The sequence below is a fragment of the Danio rerio genome, chromosome 23, assembly GCF_049306965.1.
Source record: "Danio rerio strain Tuebingen ecotype United States chromosome 23, GRCz12tu, whole genome shotgun sequence".
NCBI lineage: Eukaryota > Metazoa > Chordata > Actinopteri > Cypriniformes > Danionidae > Danio > Danio rerio.
The window spans coordinates 18,302,026-18,314,912 of NC_133198.1; positions in this window are offsets into that span (position 1 = coordinate 18,302,026).

Here is a 12,887-nt window from a genome sequence, read left to right on the forward strand (position 1 = left end):
AGGGGCCTCTGACCCCAGCAAGCTACCCAGGGGTCCACAACTCTCCCTGGACTTGCAGTAGAGGCCCCAGGGTGCCCCCTTGGCCTCCACCCAGGGGCCTCTGACCCCAGCAAGCTACCCAGGGGTCCACCTTTCTCCCTGGACTTGAAGTATAGGCCCAAGGGTGCCCACTGGCCCTCCACCTAGGGACCTAAGACCCCAACAAGCTACCCAGGGGTCCACCTTTCTCCCTGGACTTGCAGTAGAGGCCCCAGGGTGCCCCCTGGCCCTCCACCTAGTGGCCTAAGACCCCAGCAAGCTACCCAGGGGTCCACCTCTCTCCCTTGACTTGAAGTATAGGCCCCAGGGTGCCCCCTGGCCCTCCACCTAGGGGACTAGGACCCCAGCTAGCTACCCAGGGGTCCACCTCTCTGCCTGGACTTGCAGTAGAGGCCCCAGGGTGCCCCCTTGCCCTCAACCCAGGGGCCTCTGACCCCAGCAAGCTACCCAGGGGTCCACAACTCTCCCTGGACTTGCAGTAGAGGCCCCAGGGTGCCCCCTTGGCCTCCACCCAGGGGCCTCTGACCCCAGCAAGCTACCCAGGGGTCCACCTTTCTCCCTGGACTTGAAGTATAGGCCCCAGGGTGCCCCCTTGGCCTCCACCCAGGGGCCTCTGACCCCAGCAAGCTACCCAGGGGTCCACCTCTCTGCCTGGACTTGCAGTACAGGCCCCAGGGTTCCCCCTTGGCCTCCACCTAGGGGCCTCTGACCCCAGCAATCTACCCAGGGGTCCACAACTTTCCTGGACTTGCAGTAGAGGCCCCAAGGTGCCCCCTTGGCCTCCACCCAGGGCCCTCTGACCCCAGCAAGCTACCCAGGGGTCCACCTTCTCCCTGGACTTGAAGTGTAGGCCCAAGGGTGCCCACTGGCCCTCCACCTAGGGGCCTAAGACCCCAACAAGCTACCCAGGGGTCCTCAACTCTCCCTGAACTTGCAGTAGAGGCCCCAGGGTGCCCCCTGGCCCTCCACCTAGGGGCCTAAGACCCCATCAAGCTACCCAGGGGTCCACCTCTCTCCCTGGACTTGCAGTATAGGCCCCAGGGTGCCCCCTGGCCCTCCACCTAGGGGACTAGGACCCCAGCTAGCTACCCAGGGGTCCACCTCTCTGCCTGGACTTGCAGTAGAGGCCCCAGGGTGCCCCCTGGCCCTCCACCTAGGGGCCGAAGACCCCAGCAAGCTACCCAGGGGTCCACAACTCTCCCTGGACTTGCAGTATAGGCCCCAGGGTGCCCCCTGGCCCTCCACCTAGGGGACTAGGACCCCAGCTAGCTACTCAGGGGTCCACCTCTCTGCCTGGACTTGCAGTAGAGGCCCCAGGGTGCCCCCTTGCCCTCCACCCAGGGGCCTCTGACCCCAGCAAGCTACCCAGGGGTCCACCTCTCTCCCTGGACTTGCAGTAGAGGCCCTAGGGTACCTCCTGGCCCTCCACCTAGGGGCCTCTGACCCCAGCAAGCTACCCAGGGGTCCACAACTCTCCCTGGACTTGCAGTAGAGGCCCCAGGGTTTCCCCTTGGCCTCCACCCAGGGGCCTCTGACCCCAGCAAGCTACCCAGGGGTCCACCTTTCTCCCTGGACTTGAAATATAGGCCTCAGGGTGCCCCCTGGCCCTCCACCTAGGGGCCTAAGACCCCAGCAAGCTACCCAGGGGTCCACAACTCTCCCTAGACTTGCAGTAGAGGCCCCAGGGTGCCCCCTGGCCCTCCACCTAGGGGCCTCTGACCCCAGCAAGCTACCCAGGGGTCCACAACTCTCCCTGGACTTGCAGTAGAGGCCCCAGGGTGCCCCCTGGCCCTCCACCTAGGGGCCTCTGACCCCAGCAAGCTACCCAGGGGTCCACCTCTCTCCCCTGGACTTGCAGTATAGGCCACAGGGTGCCCCCTGGCCCTCCACCTATGGACCTAAGACCCCAGCAAGCTACCCAGGGGTCCACAACTCTCCCTGGACTTGCAGTAGAGGCCGCAGGGTGCCCCCTTAGCCTCCACCCAGGGGCCTCTGACCCCAGCAAGCTACCCAGGGGTCCACCTTTCTCCCTGGACTTGAAGTATAGGCCCAAGGGTGCCCACTGGCCCTCCACCTAGGGGCCTAAGACCCCAACAAGCTACCCAGGGGTCCACAACTCTCCCTGGACTTGCAGTAGAGGCCCCAGGGTGCCCCCTGGCCCTCCACCTAGGGGCCTACGACCCCAGCAAGCTACCCAGGGGTCCACCTCTCTCCCTGGACATGCAGTAGAGGCCCCAGGGTGCCCCCTGGCCCTCCACCTAGTGGCCTTTGACCCCAGGAAGCTATCCAGGGGTCCACCTTGCTCCCTGGACTTGCAGTAGAGGCCCAAGAAGGCCACCTGGCCCTCCATCTAGGGGCCTAGGACCCCAGAAAGCTACCCAGGGGTCCACCTCTCTCCCTGGACTTGCAGTAGAGGCCCCAGGGTGCCCCCTTGCCCTCCAAAAAGGAGTCTTTGACCCCAGCAACCTACCCAGTGGTCCACCTCTTTCCCTGGACTTGGAGGATAGGCCCCAGGGTGCCCCCTGGCCCTCCACCTAGGGGCCTTTGACCCCAGCAAGCTACCCTGGGGGTCCTCCTCTTTCCCTGGACTTGCAGTAGAGGCCCTAGGGTGCCCCCTTGGCCTCCACCTAGGGGCCTCTGACCCCAGCAAGCTACCCAGGGGTCCAAAACTCTCCCTGGACTTGCAGTAGAGGCCCCAGGGTGCCCCCTTGGCCTCCACCCAGGGGCCTCTGACCCCAGCAAGCTACCCAGGGGTCCACAACTCTCCCTGGACTTGCAGTACAGGCCCCAGGGTGTCCCCTTGGCCTCCACCTAGGGGCCTCTGACCCCAGCAAGCTACCCAGGGGACCACAACTCTCCCTGGACTTGCAGTATAGGCCCCAGGGAGCCCCCTGGCCCTCCACCTAGGGACCTAAGACCCCAGCAAGCTACCCAGGGGTCCACCTCTCTCCCTTGACTTGGAGTATAGGCCCCAGGGTGCCCCCTGGCCCTCCACCTAGGGGACTAGGACCCCAGCAAGCTACCCAGGGGTCCACCTCTCTGCCTGGACTTGCAGTAGAGGTCCCAGGGTGCCCCCTGGCCCTCCACCTAGGGGACTAGGACCCCAGCTAGCTACCCAGGGTCCACCTCTCTGCCTGGACTTGCAGCATAGGCCCTAGGGTGCCCCCTTGCCCTCCACCCAGGGGCCTCTGACCCCAGCAAGCTACCCAGGGGTCAACCTCTCTCCCTGGACTTGCAGTAGAGGCCCTAGGGTACCTCCTGGCCCTCCACCTAGGGGCCTCTGACCCCAGCAAGCTACCCAGGGGTCCACAACTCTCCCTGGACTTGCAGTAGAGGCCCCAGGGTGCCCCCTTGGCCTCCACCCAGGGGCCTCTGACCCCAGCAAGCTACCCAGGGGTCCACCTTTCTCCCTGGACTTGAAGTATAGGCCTCAGGGTGCCCACTGGCCCTCCACCTAGGGGCCTAAGACCCCAACAAGCTACCCAGGGGTCCACAACTCTCCCTGGACTTGCAGTAGAGGCCCCAGGGTGCCCCCTGGCCCTCCACCTAGTGGCCTTTGACCCCAGGAAGCTATCCAGGGGTCCACCTTGCTCCCTGGACTTGCAGTAGAGGCCCAAGAAGGCCACCTGGCCCTCCATCTAGGGGCCTAGGACCCCAGAAAGCTACCCAGGGGTCCACCTCTCTCCCTGGACTTGCAGTAGAGGCCCCAGGGTGCCCCCTTGCCCTCCAAAAAGGAGTCTTTGACCCCAGCAACCTACCCAGTGGTCCACCTCTTTCCCTGGACTTGGAGGATAGGCCCCAGGGTGCCCCCTGGCCCTCCACCTAGGGGCCTTTGACCCCAGCAAGCTACCCTGGGGGTCCTCTTCTTTCCCTGGACTTGCAGTAGAGGCCCTAGGTTGCCCCCTTGGCCTCCACCTAGGGGCCTCTGACCCCAGCAAGCTACCCAGGGGTCCAAAACTCTCCCTGGACTTGCAGTAGAGGCCCCAGGGTGCCCCCTTGGCCTCCACCCAGGGGCCTCTGACCCCAGCAAGCTACCCAGGGGTCCACAACTCTCCCTGGACTTGCAGTACAGGCCCCAGGGTGCCCCTTTGGCCTCCACCCAGGGGCCTCTGACCCCAGCAAGCTACCCAGGGGTCCACAACTCTCCCTGGACTTGCAGTACAGGCCCCAGGGTGCCCCCTTGGCCTCCACCTAGGGGCCTCTGACCCCAGCAAGCTACCCAGGGGACCACAACTCTCCCTGGACTTGCAGTATAGGCCCCAGGGAGCCCCCTGGCCCTCCACCTAGGGACCTAAGACCCCAGCAAGCTACCCAGGGGTCCACCTCTCTCCCTTGACTTGGAGTATAGGCCCCAGGGTGCCCCCTGGCCCTCCACCTAGGGGACTAGGACCCCAGCAAGCTACCCAGGGGTCCACCTCTCTGCCTGGACTTGCAGTAGAGGTCCCAGGGTGCCCCCTGGCCCTCCACCTAGGGGACTAGGACCCCAGCTAGCTACCCAGGGTCCACCTCTCTGCCTGGACTTGCAGCATAGGCCCTAGGGTGCCCCCTTGCCCTCCACCCAGGGGCCTCTGACCCCAGCAAGCTACCCAGGGGTCAACCTCTCTCCCTGGACTTGCAGTAGAGGCCCTAGGGTACCTCCTGGCCCTCCACCTAGGGGCCTCTGACCCCAGCAAGCTACCCAGGGGTCCACAACTCTCCCTGGACTTGCAGTAGAGGCCCCAGGGTGCCCCCTTGGCCTCCACCCAGGGGCCTCTGACCCCAGCAAGCTACCCAGGGGTCCACCTTTCTCCCTGGACTTGAAGTATAGGCCTCAGGGTGCCCACTGGCCCTCCACCTAGGGGCCTAAGACCCCAACAAGCTACCCAGGGGTCCACAACTCTCCCTGGACTTGCAGTAGAGGCCCCAGGGTGCCCCCTGGCCCTCCACCTAGTGGCCTTTGACCCCAGGAAGCTATCCAGGGGTCCACCTTGCTCCCTGGACTTGCAGTAGAGGCCCAAGAAGGCCACCTGGCCCTCCATCTAGGGGCCTAGGACCCCAGAAAGCTACCCAGGGGTCCACCTCTCTCCCTGGACTTGCAGTAGAGGCCCCAGGGTGCCCCCTTGCCCTCCAAAAAGGAGTCTTTGACCCCAGCAACCTACCCAGTGGTCCACCTCTTTCCCTGGACTTGGAGGATAGGCCCCAGGGTGCCCCCTGGCCCTCCACCTAGGGGCCTTTGACCCCAGCAAGCTACCCTGGGGGTCCTCTTCTTTCCCTGGACTTGCAGTAGAGGCCCTAGGTTGCCCCCTTGGCCTCCACCTAGGGGCCTCTGACCCCAGCAAGCTACCCAGGGGTCCAAAACTCTCCCTGGACTTGCAGTAGAGGCCCCAGGGTGCCCCCTTGGCCTCCACCCAGGGGCCTCTGACCCCAGCAAGCTACCCAGGGGTCCACAACTCTCCCTGGACTTGCAGTACAGGCCCCAGGGTGCCCCTTTGGCCTCCACCCAGGGGCCTCTGACCCCAGCAAGCTACCCAGGGGTCCACAACTCTCCCTGGACTTGCAGTACAGGCCCCAGGGTGCCCCCTTGGCCTCCACCTAGGGGCCTCTGACCCCAGCAAGCTACCCAGGGGGTCCACCTATTTCCCTGGACTTGAAGTATATGCCCAAGGGTGCCCACTGGCCATCCACCTAGGGGCCTAAGACCCCAACAAGCTACCCAGGTTTCCACAACTCTCCCTGGACTTGCAGTAGAGGCCCCAGGGTGCCCCCTTGGCCTCTACCCAGGGGCCTCTGACCCCAGCAAGCTACCCACGGGTCCACCTCTTTCCCTGGACTTGCAGTAGAGGCCCTAGGGTACCTCCTGGCCCTCCACCTAGGGGCCTTTGACCCCAGCAAGATACCCAGGGGTTCACAACTCTCCCTGGACTTGCAGTACAGGCACCAGGGTGCCCCCTTGGCCTCCACCTAGGGGCCTCTGACCCCAGCAAGCTACCCAGGGGACCACAACTCTCCCTGGACTTGCAGTAGAGGCCCCAGGGTACTACCTTGGCCTCCACCCAGGGGCCTCTGACCCCAGCAAGCTACCCAGGGGTCCACAACTCTCCCTGGACTTGCAGTAGAGGCCCCAGGGTGCCCCCATGGCCTCCACCTAGGGGCCTCTGACCCCAGCAAGCTACCCAGGGGTCCACCTCTCTCCCTTGACTTGAAGTATAGGCCCCAGGGTGCCCCCTTGGCCTCCACCCAGGGGCCTCTGACCCCAGCAAGCTACCCAGGGGTCCACCTTTCTCCCTGGACTTGAAGTATAGGCCCAAGGGTGCCCCCTGGCCCTCCACCTAGGGGCCTCTGACCCCAGCAAGCTACCCAGGGGTCAACCTCTCTCCCTGGACTTGCAGTATAGGCCCCAGGGTGCCCCCTGGCCCTCCACCTAGGGACCTAAGACCCCAGCAAGCTACCCAGGGGTCCACCTCTCTCCCTTGACTTGAAGTATAGGCCCCAGGGTGCCCCCTGGCCCTCCACCTAGGGGACTAGGACCCCAGCAAGCTACCCAAGGGTCCACCTCTCTGCCTGGACTTGCAGTAGAGGCCCCAGGGTGCCCCCTTGGCCTCCACCTAGGGGCCTCTGACCCCAGCAAGCTACCCAGGGGTCCACAACTCTCCCTGGACTTGCAGTAGAGGCCCCAGGGTGCCCCCTGGCCCTCCACCCAGGGGCCTCTGACCCCAGCAAGCTACCCAGGGGTCCACCTTTCTCCCTGGACTTGAAGTATAGGCCCAAGGGTGCCCACTGGCCCTCCACCTAGGGACCTAAGACCCCAACAAGCTACCCAGGGGTCCACAACTCTCCCTGGACTTGCAGTAGAGGCCCCAGGGTGCCCCCTGGCCCTCCACCTAGTGGCCTAAGACCCCAGCAAGCTACCCAGGGGTCCACAACTCTCCCTTGACTTGAAGTATAGGCCCCAGGGTGCCCCCTGGCCCTCCACCTAGGGGACTAGGACCCCAGCTAGCTACCCAGGGGTCCACCTCTCTGCCTGGACTTGCAGTAGAGGCCCCAGGGTGCCCCCTTGCCCTCAACCCAGGGGCCTCTGACCCCAGCAAGCTACCCAGGGGTCCACAACTCTCCCTGGACTTGCAGTAGAGGCCCCAGGGTGCCCCCTTGGCCTCCACCCAGGGGCCTCTGACCCCAGCAAGCTACCCAGGGGTCCACCTCTCTGCCTGGACTTGCAGTACAGGCCCCAGGGTTCCCCCTTGGCCTCCACCTAGGGGCCTCTGACCCCAGCAAGCTACCCAGGGGTCCACAACTTTCCTGGACTTGCAGTAGAGGCCCCAGGGTTCCCCCTTGGCCTTCACCCAGGGCCCTCTGACCCCAGCAAGCTACCCAGGGGTCCACCTTTCTCCCTGGACTTGAATTATAGGCCCAAGGGTGCCCACTGGCCCTCCACCTAGGGGCCTAAGACCCCAACAAGCTACCCAGGGGTCCACCTCTCTCCCTGGACTTGCAGTATAGGCCCCAGGGTGCCCCCTGGCCCTCCACCTAGGGGACTAGGACCCCAGCTAGCTACCCAGGTGTCCACCTCTCTGCCTGGACTTGCAGTAGAGGCCCCAGGGTGCCCCCTGGCCCTCCACCTAGGGGCCTAAGACCCCAGCAAGCTACCCAGGGGTCCACCTCTCTCCCTGGACTTGCAGTATAGGCCCCAGGGTGCCCCCTGGCCGTCCACCTAGGGGACTAGGACCCCAGCTAGCTACCCAGGGGTCCACCTCTCTGCCTGGACTTGCAGTAGAGGCCCCAGGGTGCCACCTGGCCCTCCACCTAGGGGCCGAAGACCCCAGCAAGCTACCCAGGGGTCCACAACTCTCCCTGGACTTGCAGTATAGGCCCCAGGGTGCCCCCTGGCCCTCCACCTAGGGGACTAGGACCCCAGCTAGCTACCCAGGGGTCCACCTCTCTGCCTGGACTTGCAGTAGAGGCCCCAGGGTGCCCCCTTGCCCTCCACCCAGGGGCCTCTGACCCCAGCAAGCTACCCAGGGGTCCACCTCTCTCCCTGGACTTGCAGTAGAGGCCCTAGGGTACCTCCTGGCCCTCCACCTAGGGGCCTCTGACCCCAGCAAGCTACCCAGGGGTCCACAACTCTCCCTGGACTTGCAGTAGAGGCCCCAGGGTTTCCCCTTGGCCTCCACCCAGGGGCCTCTGACCCCAGCAAGCTACCCAGGGGTCCACCTTTCTCCCTGGACTTGAAGTATAGTCCTCAGGGTACCCCCTGGCCCTCCACCTAGGGGCCTAAGACCCCAGCAAGCTACCCAGGGGTCCACAACTCTCCCTAGACTTGCAGTAGAGGCCCCAGGGTGCCCCCTGGCCCTCCACCTAGGGGCCTCTGACCCCAGCAAGCTACCCAGGGGTCCACAACTCTCCCTGGACTTGCAGTAGAGGCCCCAGGGTGCCCCCTTGCCCTCCACCTAGGGGCCTACGACCCCAGCAAGCTACCCAGGGGTCCACCTCTCTCCCTGGACATGCAGTAGACGCCCCAGGGTGCCCCCTGGCCCTCCACCTAGTGGCCTTTGACCCCAGGAAGCTATCCAGGGGTCCACCTTGCTCCCTGGACTTGCAGTAGAGGCCCAAGAAGGCCACCTGGCCCTCCATCTAGGGGCCTAGGACCCCAGAAAGCTACCCAGGGGTCCAACTCTCTCCCTGGACTTGCAGTAGAGGCCCCAGGGTGCCCCCTTGCCCTCCACCTAGGGGCCTTTGACCCCAGCAACCTACCCAGTGGTCCACCTCTTTCCCTGGACTTGGAGGATAGGCCCCAGGGTGCCCCCTGGCCCTCCACCTAGGGGCCTTTGACCCCAGCAAGCTACCCTGGGGGTCCTCATCTTTCCCTGGACTTGCAGTAGAGGCCCTAGGGTGCCCCCTTGGCCTCCACCTAGGGGCCTCTGACCCCAGCAAGCTACCCAGGGGACCACAACTCTCCCTGGACTTGCAGTAGAGGCCCCAGGGTACCCCCTTGGCCTCCACCCAGGGGCCTCTGACCCCAGCAAGCTACCCAGGGGGTCCACCTCTTTCCCTGGACTTGAAGTATATGCCCAAGGGTGCCCACTGGCCATCCACCTAGGGGCCTAAGACCCCAACAAGCTACCCAGGGGTCCACAACTCTCCCTGGACTTGCAGTAGAGGCCCCAGGGTGCCCCCATGGCCTCCACCTAGGGGCCTCTGACCCCAGCAAGCTACCCAGGGGTCCACCTCTCTCCCTTGACTTGAAGTATAGGCCCCAGGGTGCCCCCTTGGCCTCCACCCAGGGGCCTCTGACCCCAGCAAGCTACCCAGGGGTCCACCTTTCTCCCTGGACTTGAAGTATAGGCCCAAGGGTGCCCCCTGGCCCTCCACCTAGGGGCCTCTGACCCCAGCAAGCTACCCAGGGGTCCACCTTTCTCCCTGGACTTGCAGTATAGGCCCCAGGGAGCCCCCTGGCCCTCCACCTAGGGACCTAAGACCCCAGCAAGCTACCCAGGGGTCCACCTCTCTCCCTTGACTTGGAGTATAGGCCCCAGGGTGCCCCCTGGCCCTCCACCTAGGGGACTAGGACCCCAGCAAGCTACCCAGGGGTCCACCTCTCTGCCTGGACTTGCAGTAGAGGCCCCAGGGTGCCCCCTTGGCCTCCACCTAGGGGCCTCTGACCCCAGCAAGCTACCCAGGGGTCCACAACTCTCCCTTGACTTGAAGTATAGGCCCCAGGGTGCCCCCTGGCCCTCCACCTAGGGGACTAGGACCCCAGCTAGCTACCCAGGGTCCACCTCTCTGCCTGGACTTGCAGTAGAGGCCCTAGGGTGCCCCCTTGCCCTCCACCCAGGGTCCTCTGACCCCAGCAAGCTACCCAGGGGTCAACCTCTCTCCCTGGACTTGCAGTAGAGGCCCCAGGGTGCCCCCTGGCCCTCCACCTAGGGGACTAGGACCCCAGCTAGCTACCCAGGGTCCACCTCTCTGCCTGGACTTGCAGTAGAGGCCCTAGGGTGCCCCCTTGCCCTCCACCCAGGGGCCTCTGACCCCAGCAAGCTACCCAGGGGTCCACAACTCTCCCTGGACTTGCAGTAGAGGCCCCAGGGTGCCCCCTTGGCCTCCACCCAGGGGCCTCTGACCCCAGCAAGCTACCCAGGGGTCCACCTTTCTCCCTGGACTTGAAGTATAGGCCTCAGGGTGCCCACTGGCCTTCCACTTAGGGGCCTAAGACCCCAGCAAGCTACCCAGGGGTCCACAACTCTCCCTGGACTTGCAGTAGAGGCCCCAGGGTGCCCCCTTGGCCTCCACCTAGGGGCTTATGACACCAGCAAGCTACCCAGGGGTCCAAAACTCTCCCTGGACTTGCAGTAGAGGCCCCAGGGTGCCCCCTTGGCCTCCACCCAGGGGCCTCTGACCCCAGCAAGCTACCCACGGGGTCCACCTCTTTCCCTGGACTTGCAGTAGAGGCCCTAGGGTACCTCCTGGCCCACCACCTAGGGGCCTTTGACCCCAGCGAGATACCCAGGGGTCCACAACTCTCCCTGGACTTGCAATACAGGCCCCAGGGTGCCCCCTTGGCCTCCACCTAGGGGCCTCTGACCCCAGCAAGCTACCCAGGGGACCACAACTCTCCCTGGAGTTGCAGTAGAGGCCCCAGGGTACTACCTTGGCCTCCACCCAGGGGCCTCTGACCCCAGCAAGCTACCCAGGGGTCCACAACTCTCCCTGGACTTGCAGTAGAGGCCCCAGGGTGCCCCCTTGGCCTCCACCTAGGGGCCTCTGACCCCAGCAAGCTACCCAGGGGTCCACCTCTCTCCCTTGACTTGAAGTATAGGCCCCAGGGTGCCCCCTTGGCCTCCACCCAGGGGCCTCTGACCCCAGCAAGCTACCCAGGGGTCCACCTTTCTCCCTGGACTTGAAGTATAGCCCCAAGGGTGCCCACTGGCCATCCACATAGGGGCCTAAGACCCCAACAAGCTACCCAGGGGTCCACAACTCTCCCTGGACTTGCAGTAGAGGCCCCAGGGTGCCCCCTGGCCCTCCACCTAGGGGCCTCTGACCCCAGCAAGCTACCCAGGGGTCAACCTCTCTCCCTGGACTTGCAGTATAGGCCCCTGGGTGCCCCCTGGCCCTCCACCTAGGGACCTAAGACCCCAGCAAGCTACCCAGGGGTCCACCTCTCTCCCTTGACTTGAAGTATAGGCCCCAGGGTGCCCCCTGGCCCTCCACCTAGGGGACTAGGACCCCAGCAAGCTACCCAAGGGTCCACCTCTCTGCCTGGACTTGCAGTAGAGGCCCCAGGGTGTCCCCTTGGCCTCCAACTAGGGGCCTCTGACCCCAGCAAGCTACCCAGGGGTCCACAACTCTCCCTGGACTTGCAGTAGAGGCCCCAGGGTGCCCCCTTGGCCTCCACCCAGGGGCCTCTGACCCCAGCAAGCTACCCAGGGGTCCACCTTTCTCCCTGGACTTGAAGTATAGGCCCAAGGGTGCCCACTGGCCCTCCACCTAGGGACCTAAGACCCCCACAAGCTACCCAGGGGTCCACCTTTCTCCCTGGACTTGCAGTAGAGGCCCCAGGGTGCCCCCTGGCCCTCCACCTAGTGGCCTAAGACCCCAGCAAGCTACCCAGGGGTCCACCTCTCTCCCTTGACTTGAAGTATAGGCCCCAGGGTGCCCCCTGGCCCTCCACCTAGGGGACTAGGACCCCAGCTAGCTACCCAGGGGTCCACCTCTCTGCCTGGACTTGCAGTAGAGGCCCCAGGGTGCCCCCTTGCCCTCAACCCAGGGGCCTCTGACCCCAGCAAGCTACCCAGGGGTCCACAACTCTCCCTGGACTTGCAGTAGAGGCCCCAGGGTGCCCCCTTGGCCTCCACCCAGGGGCCTCTGACCCCAGCAAGCTACCCAGGGGTCCACCTTTCTCCCTGGACTTGAAGTATAGGCCCCAGGGTGCCCCCTTGGCCTCCACCCAGGGGCCTCTGACCCCAGCAAGCTACCCAGGGGTCCACCTTTCTCCCTGGACTTGAAGTATAGGCCTCAGGGTGCCCCCTGGCCCTCCACCTAGGGGCCTAAGACCCCAGCAAGCTACCCAGGGGTCCACAACTCTCCCTGGACTTGCAGTAGAGGCCCCAGGGTGCCCCCTGGCCCTCCACCTAGGGGCCTCTGACCCCAGCAAGCTACCCAGGGGTCCACAACTCTCCCTGGACTTGCAGTAGAGGCCCCAGGGTGCCCCCTGGCCCTCCACCTAGGGGCCTCTGACCCCAGCAAGCCACCCAGGGGTCCACCTCCCTCCCTGGACTTGCAGTATAGGCCCCAGGGTGCCCCCTGGCCCTCCACCTAGGGACCTAAGACCCCAGCAAGCTACCCAGGGGTCCACCTCACTCCCTTGACTTGAAGTATAGGCCCCAGGGTGCCCCCTGGCCCTCCACCTAGGGGACTAGGACCCCAGCAAGCTACCCAGGGGTCCACCTCTCTGCCTGGACTTGCAGTAGAGGCCCCAGGGTGCCCCCTGGCCTCCACCTAGGGGCCTCTGACCCCAGCAAGCTACCCAGGGGTCCACAACTCTCCTTGGACTTGCAGTAGAGGCCGCAGGGTGCCCCCTTGGCCTCCACCCAGGAGCCTCTGACCCCAGCAAGCTACCCAGGGGTCCACCTGTCTCCCTGGACTTGAAGTATAGGCCCAAGGGTGCCCACTGGCCCTCCACCTAGGGGCCTAAGACCCCAACAAGCTAGCCAGGGGTCCACAACTTTCCCTGGACTTGCAGTAGAGGCCCCAGGGTGCCCCCTTGGCCTCCACCTAGGGGCCTCTGACCCCAGCAAGCTACCCAGGGGTCCACAACTCTCCCTGGACTTGAAGTATAGGCCCAAGGGTGCCCACTGGCCCTCCACCTAGGGGCC